Below are 8,614 nucleotides of genomic sequence, written 5' to 3' on the forward strand. Positions count from 1 at the left end.
CACCCAACCAACACCACCACCACCACCACCATTAGCACCATCAGGCCACCTATCTAATAGAAAATAAGTGACAGACGTCTGGCAGTTGGCCCTCGTGTTGGGGTGTCCTTGTCATAAGGCTGGGATCCCAGAGCCAATGTCAAGGAGATTAGTCCGAGGGGAGGACTGCAGCGGTACTTCAGAAGCAGGAGGAGCAGAAGGAGCAGGGCTGGGTTACGGGGCATGTCTGCTCCTCACCCCGGCTGAACCTGATGGCAGCGGCGGCTGGCGCTGTAATTACCCGAGTTAGCCCTAAATCACTGGTGTGGAGGGGGGGGGGGGGGGGGGGTACAGGAGTTGTGGACAGGTATGAAGGGAGGGGGGGGGGGTAAAACCTCAGGCCTGTGGTTGGGGGTTGTGGATGGTTTTGAGGGAAGAGGGTACATACTGATAGGACTCAAACAGGATCGACATCCGTCTATTCCCACCATACCCAACCACACCTCATTCTCTCCCTGTTTCTTTTTCCCCCTCACTCTCTTTCTCTCTCTCTCTCTCTCTCTCTCTCTCTCTCTCTCTCTCTCTCTCTCTCTCTCTCTCTCTCTCTCTCTCCTCCTCTCTCTCTCTTTCAATCTCTCTCTCACCCTACCATTTGCCCTCTGTTGCTTGCTTTCCCCTTTCTTCATTCATTTTTACCACACCATTTGCTCTACTTTCTACCCCCCCCCCCCCCCCCCCCCCATCAACCTCTAACACGTCATCCAGCTTCCCAAACCACATTACCAAACTAGCTTCCTGAAACCACTTTACAAATTAGCTTACCAAGACAGCTTACCAAACTAGCATCCCAAAACAGCTTACCAAACTAGCTTCCAAAACAGCTTCCCAAAACAGCTTACCCATAGCTTCCCAAAACAGCTTAGCAAACTAGCTTCCAAAAACAGCATTCCAAAACATCTTTCCAGACTAGCTACCCAAAACAGCTTATTAAACAGCTTTCCAAAACATACCTCAGCATGTTCTCTTATACTGTGCGTTCAAAGCCCTCAAGTTATACAAGTCAAGGCTTTTCATCTGAAACCAGCCAATGCAAACAGATTATCAATAGATTCCAGAGCACAAATATGAAAAATGAATAAAAAATGTGAATTATAACTTACAAAGTAAGCGGTTTTGTTGTATTACGGTGGGGTGGTGTTGAAATTATTTTAAATCATTCCACTTGGACCAACTATTGCATTTAGTGAGAATATTGGGAGGTATTCACTGGCAGACTTGAGGAAGCTGAGCAAACGGCATTGTAGTTGTTTTATTGTACTATTCAATCGTAAATTATCTTGCCCTCAGTACCTCATGATGTACCTGAAATTAAGACTGTTGTAAGGCGTGTGTGTGTGTGTGTGTGTGTGTGTGTGTGTGTGTGTGTGTGTGTGTGTGTGTGTGTGTGTGTGTGTGTGTGTGTGTGTGTGTGTGTGTGTGTGTGTGAGTGTGTGTGAGTGAGTGAGTGAGTGAGTGAGTGAGTGAGTGAGTGAGTGAGTGAGTGAGTGAGTGAGTGAGTGAGTGAGTGAGTGAGTGAGTGAGTGAGTGTGTGTGTGTAGCCAGCTGAAACAGGACAATATGTAAATGTAGGGACACGCTCCACTCATATCTGACAGAGACAACAACACATCGCTCAAGGTCAACTGTGTGTGTGTTTGTGTGTGTGTGTGCATGCAGGAGGATCCCCTCGCTACCCTGAGGGCCGTCTCATTGTGTCTCGATGCCAAAGAGACCACAACATGTCTTGCCTCTTGATCCATAAAATCATTACGAGAGCTTTTAACAGGTTCCAAGGACCAAAGCTTTTTTGGTTTTTAAATAAATCATAAACAAGGGGAAATATCAAACCCATTAATCTTTCATTAAGCTTGCCCGGATAAAAAAGAATCGCTTAAAGTATCATTCATTACCATCGTTGCGAGTGCAAAAGCCCCCCTGCTGACATCAAAGGCTCCTCAAAGAAATTGAGCTGGGGAGAGTGTGGGTTAGCTGGTTTTGGCTGAGAACCAGCTTGTGGTTGCCTTTTAATTTCCACTGGCTCTTAATGGCACTGAAGAGGAAATGGGGGATCTGGGGTATAATGGTGCTTGTGGCTTGACGGTGTCTCTTAAGCAAACACTCCCGATCAACAATGCAGTGTTATTTGACCAAAGGGACGGCAGCTTGAACGTTGACAAAAGGTGGACGGCTCATCCTTTCAGAGGCTTTCTGTCTGCCATTGAAAGATCATAGGGCTCCTCGTGAGGAGAGAATGGAAGCACTGCGTTTCAAATAACTCCCCTCCTTCACGGACACAGACAGACACACACAGACCTGCATACGCACTCACATGCATGCACACCCGCACGCACACCAACACACACGTACAAGCATGCACATCGCACACAGATAAACATGGAGTAGTAAGAGGAGGAGGGTTTTACATGACTGGTTGGAGGTACAGCTGACTTCGTAATTATTTACGTCAAATTAATTTACAGCAAAAGGTTGATGATTGACGAGTAAATTTGTCCTGCTCTGCTGTGGACTTGAGCCAACCCGAACACACCCGTGAAACCCACACACTGTTGATGAAATACTGACAGACCTCAGCCTATCTGGGAGGATTTATTTTTAAAACATGGGTAGGATAGGGCCATGAGACTCAAAAAGTTGGATTATGCGTGTGCAATGTCCTTAATATTAGAAAGGAAAAATTTACCATTGAATGAAATTACAGCTGAAACATGGATCAAGGACATTGATTAAGGCTGAACTATACAACAAACTACAAACCAAGTACTTATGAAGGGCTGGGGAGGCCCAGTGGTATACATGAGTTAGTCAAGGCCAGGGATGGGCAGCATTTTTAATACATGCAATTAAAATACGTATTTCAAATGCAAAATACTATTTTGTAATTTGTATTTTATTGAGAGGATGAGAATGCCTTCGTATTTTGTATCAAAATACTTTGTGTATTTTGTGTTGTGTATTTTTGTACTTTCAAGATACTGTAAAATACTTTCTGTCGAACACTGTGATGACATCTCTTTATCTATCTGTAAAGCACGAAATCTCTGTCTCTGTCTGTCTGTGGCTAAAATTCAGTTTGATTACACCTTGTGCGACACGCTGGAACTCTCTATATGACAGCCTTCATCAGCTCTGCAGCCTCCGCGAGACACGTTAAACCTGCCATTATTTAAGGATGCAGAGATGGAATGCATCGAAGAATATAAGTCCCGAAACCCCTTGCGCAGGCAATTGATCGATTGCAGAGCCAGTCACCGTGCTATTACGCTGAATTAATTCCGACCTTATTTGCAGTAGAGGCAAAGCTTGAAGCTATGCATGCCAACAACCTCCGTTTCTGCTCACACCTTCTGCATGCCATAGTGGATTGTTTCCAGCGCAGATTTGGTGCCTTTCTAGCGAGTGTGACCCATCCGTACTTTAAGATGCGCTGGCTGCCTCCACAAATGGCAAGTAAAAAAAAATGAATCCAAGAACTGATGCTTCAGGCTGCCACAGATCTTGGGCTTGTTACCGAGAGTGAGGTTTCAAACGCAACTGCTAAGGTAGAGGAAGAGGATGACTTCTTCATCTTCACAGAAGACCTGGAGGTTTTCCAGAAGCCAACTCACAGCAAGGCTGAGCTAGAGTCACTGCATGTATTAGAGGACCAAAGGAAGGACTTGCCATCCTTGGACCAGTACCCCCGCATCAAAACCCTTTTTGTAAGGTTCAATACCATCATTCCGTCTTCTGCTCCAATAGAGCGTTTATTTTCCTTTGCTGGACTGATTAACAGGCCCCATAGGCGTTGTCTGAATGCAACACTGTTTGAGTAGTTAGTTGTGCTGAAAGGCATCAACTGAGGAGACACCACTAGCTAAGGCGGCTAAGGTTACACATACTCCTTTGCTCATACAAGGACAGCACAAGGACTTGAGTACACAAGCTTTGATAGCATACTAGAGTTTGCTATTTTCCTTTATTTTTTCTGTTTTACAGTTTTTTTTCTCGACTTTAAATTTGTCTATGTTCTCTGACCTGTGAAATATTTCAGTGCTAGGGTGACATAGGGTGATAATTTCCTACCTCAAACAAGGACATTTCCAACCTCTTGCCCATTCCAAATAAGAAATGAATGCTAATGTCATAATTATTGGCTTCTAATTGGCCTAACTGATTGGATGGTATTAATGTGACAACCAGATTTTCTTTATTTTTTTTATTTTTTTGTATTTAGATTGATAGAGGTTTCAGTTTCAGGTGTATACAAAATTATTCAACTGTGATATCGCCATATGTTTGGTAGTGATGGTGTAAATAACTGAAAAGGTTAAAATGCTACCTAGTTTAAAATTCTAAATAAATCATCCATTTGGTTTGTCTTTGAGTTATTGTCACTGATTCATATTGGGCAATCTATCACACCAAGAGACTAAATAAGGAAGGGTTCCTTGAGTTACCGAACATTTCTCAGGGCAGAGATTTATATTGGGATGTTTGTTTCTAACATGAGGGGTCAGCATATCTAATCTGTTGACTGATTATGGAAGGAGTCTCTTGCTTTCACATGTTTTAGTGTAGTGTACAAGTGAAGGGATAGATGAAAAAGTATATTAGAGAAAGGTTGTTTAAAAAACTTTCTTGGGGGAAAGAAGTATTTTGAAAATACATCAATAATTTTTTTCCTTCTATTTTGATAATTTTTTTGGCTGCTGTATTTTGTATCTCATTTTGATACATTTTTAAGGTTGGTAATTGGTATTTTATTTGGAAAAACATTTTGATTATTTGTGCCCATCCCTGGTCAGGGCTCTTACTTAATAAAACACGGGAATAGCCATTCCGTTTTATCTCCAACCACCGTGCTAAATCTGACCACAGCAACTGATACAAGTCTATTTTTTCCCTACTCGAAAGCTATAGGAGCTTCAAGTGTTTGAGGTTGCCCTCGTTTGTGTAGTGTACCCTTAAACATCCATCGTAAATGCAAAGGCTACTTCTACGACTTACCTCCTTCTTTATTTCTGTCATTTATTCTGCCTCCTGTGGATTGATTATGTATATTGTGTTAGTTAAATTTAATCACGCTTTTATTGTGTTCAACCGAGACTTAATAAGCCCATCGCAGGAGTTCTACTTTTGACTTAGTTATCCCAGCCATATGCGACTGTAAAGTTTTGTAGACCAGACTGTGTGGTCTATCCACTCTTTTGTCAAATTGGATACAGACAGTGTTCTGTTGGACCAAAGACATGCCATGTATGTTTGTGTTTGTGGGTGTGAGTGTGTGGCTACATGTGTATGAATATAAGTGTTGTGTGTGTGTGTGTGTGCGTGTGCGTGTGCGTGTGCGTGTGTGTGTGTGTGTGCGTGCGTGCGTGCGTGCGTGCGTGCGTGCGTGCGTGCGTGCGTGCGTGCGTGCGTGCGTGCGTGCGTGCGTGTGTGTGTGTGTGTGTGTGTGTGTGTGTGAGTGTGTGTGTGCGTGTGTGTGTGTGTGTGTGTGTGAGTGTGTGTGTGTGTTCATGTGCATGTGTGTGGTGGTGTGTGAGTGGGTGTGTGTGTGCAGGGGGAGGAGGTCCATCGGTGAGATAGAGTTGAACTATTCGGGTACAGAGAGGAATGAAAGCCAGGGTCCGGGTCCTGTGGTTAATGAGATGCGGAGGCAGAGGGAAGCGATGGTTTTAATTACTGGCCGGCACCGCTCTATCTGGGGAAGAGAGCCGGACAGCATGCTGGGCCTGGGAGGTGGGGAGCTCAGGCCCATGCCAGTCCTGCTGTGCCTCGCTGCCTTTGATGCTCACTTCTCCTAGCTTTAGTCCCGCCTTGTGTTTATTAGACCTTTTTTCTCCACCTCTTCTTTTTTCCTTTTAAAGAAAATGCTCTTGCTCAGCTGAACCTTTATTCATCCCAACAAAGACTGAGGTGCAGCTGAACTGGAAACTCCTGGACAGTTTCAGCGATGCGAGGAGAGGAACCTAATCGCACGTGGAAATTAAATCTGCAACTTTCCCTTTGTGTGGTGGCTCCGGCTGCATCCAGCAGAGAGGAGCTGGAATGTGGATCCTCCCTCAAGTAGGTCTTGGTTTGTTTGAGGCGTGTGGTGGGTGTGGGACTCCAATGGGTAGAAATGCAATAAAAGTTGTGGTGGAGCGTCCAACATGTAACACTCACCACAAAAGGGGATACCCCAGAAAAAGAGATGTGTCGATTTAGGACCCTTCTTCTTCTTCTTTTTCTTCTTCTACTTCTTCTTCTTCTTCTCCTCCGGTGGTGGACAAGTGTACTATACTGGGAGACAGGGCAGGCAGACAAACAGACAAATCAACAAGCAGTCAAGCAATTAGAAAGGCAGACAGACAGACATTCAGAGAGAGGCATGCATAGAGACAGGTAGATAGGATTGGAGGCAGACTGACAGACATGAAAAGCAGACAAGGCATACAGGGAGACAGGCAGAGAAGGATGCAAAGGGGTAGGTAGATATTCAGGGAGGCTGGCAGACAGACAGGAAGGAAGGCAGGAAGGCGCTGAGAGTTCTGCGTCTCCTTGGCTGCTCCCAGCAGGAGGGTGTTGCTACGCATCTGCTCTGTGTTCCCTCTACAGCAGCGCTGTGGATCAGCCCCTTTGTTGCCTTTTCAGGGATCATATGGGGGAGAGAGAGAGAGAGACATGGCAGGGCACTGCAGTGGTCAGCACAGACCTCCTCTCTCACAGCCTCCTCCTCCTCAAACTGCCCCCCCCCCCCCAATCCACCAAGACCCCAAAAAAATACAACACAGTCTTTAAGATTGGGCAGCATTTTGGCACAGGGTATGCAAAGACGAAAGTATGTCTAAATACAGTAATATAAATACATGTGGGCCAAGCTACACACCACCCAGGTGGCTTTACTGGGCCCCTCTGCCAACAGGACACAGGTAGTTGTAGAAAACCAGTGTATTGTGGAGTAAGAAGGTTGGTTGCATGCAAAGCAGGTATTGAAAGGTGACATGGCAGCATTCCAGAGTGTGTGTGGTGATGGCCAGTTCAAGTCGTGTGCATTGATTGATTAATGCACAACAGGTGTGCAGACCTACCAACCCCACAGTCCAAACAACCTGACTCGGGCCACCATCCTGTAACCACAAACACGCCATAACACACAAAACTAGGAGGTTGTCATATTGATATTTCATATCTAACACTGTAAGAATTGAGAATGTGCAGAGCATTTTAAAATGCTAATAAATCTATACAATCAGTCATTAAACAAACATGTTGAAGATCTCTTGCATTCCGAAAACCATCTTTCATTTATTTTGATATTTGACCAAAAATTTTACTGAATTTATATCCAGAGATATTGAAGGCCAACTCACTGTCCAAGACAGATTATTTATTTATTTGTTTGATTTAGACTGGATTTGCTATTTAAGATGTGTTATATGTGTTACACACAAATGTAACTGAGTCGTGTCACTGACACACTGAGTCGGATAGAGGCAGGGTCGTTTTCTAGTTTTCTAGCATTATTAGAGACAACATTTCAGTCGTAGCTTCTTTAATGGTTATCTGCTCATTTTGAACACGATACAAATCCATGTGGGCTTGAATGAGTGGTTGAATGTGTGTTAGCTTGCATGCAACCATGTGTGTGTGCACGCATGCATCTGTGCGTGAGTGCGTGTGTGCATCTGTGTGTTTGTGTGTGGGTGTGTGTGTGTTCGCCGTTTTACAGAGGAAGCCCGAGATACAGAGCAGATTAGGTTCCACAGAAGGCATATCCAGTTAATCTAATTTCCCTAAACCCGCATCATGGCAGAGTGGGGGCTGAGCATTCAGAATAACTGATTGTTTTAGTTTTCCAATCAGGATTCTGAGCTTGTGACAGCATTGTGTTGTGATGTGTAGCGTGAAGGCTTTGATCTCCCCTTCTTCTTCTCCCATATGTATTACAACTCCTCCAGCATGTGTTGATAGAGAAACATGTCGACGTGACGTTAGATGCTACGCACAGGGAGAGGAGGTCAGCAGACATGACGGGAAAGTAGGACGATTTACATTTACATGCAGTCATTAGACTTTCTCTCTCGCTCCCAGATAACTTTTTTTTTTTTAACTTTTTTGTATGCCCTCTGATGCTATCAGGGCTCAAGCTATATCAGTGGCATAGTCAGCCAAAGGCCAAACTACAAACCTATTCATTACTATAAGAGCATGTCTGCCACGTACTGTGTAAGATGTTACGTTTGTGGACAGGATGACCTAATCCTTGTATTTGCATTTCCAAATGTTTAATAAGACCTTAACGGTTTACAGCAATTCAGAATGTAGAAATTTTTTCCAGCTTAGAAGGCCTTATTTGCTGATTGTTTTAATGCCTTGTTAGTGATTTATATTGTATAACTGAAATTAAGATACTAATAAGGAGAGGGAAGAAATTCAAAATACCTTTTGGAATATGTTAGTTAAAAATGTCTTGCCTCTCATTACACTACGAACACTTATTGACAAGTATGTGCCACATTCTGCTTCTTTGTATCTTTTCCTGAGGTAAACTGTTTCTCTCAGACTGCAGTCCCCGAGGTCTGAATCCATAATCTTCTTAGATCTTATACAT

The sequence above is a fragment of the Gadus macrocephalus genome, chromosome 6 (genome assembly GCF_031168955.1).
Source record: "Gadus macrocephalus chromosome 6, ASM3116895v1".
In the NCBI taxonomy this organism is placed as follows: domain Eukaryota; kingdom Metazoa; phylum Chordata; class Actinopteri; order Gadiformes; family Gadidae; genus Gadus; species Gadus macrocephalus.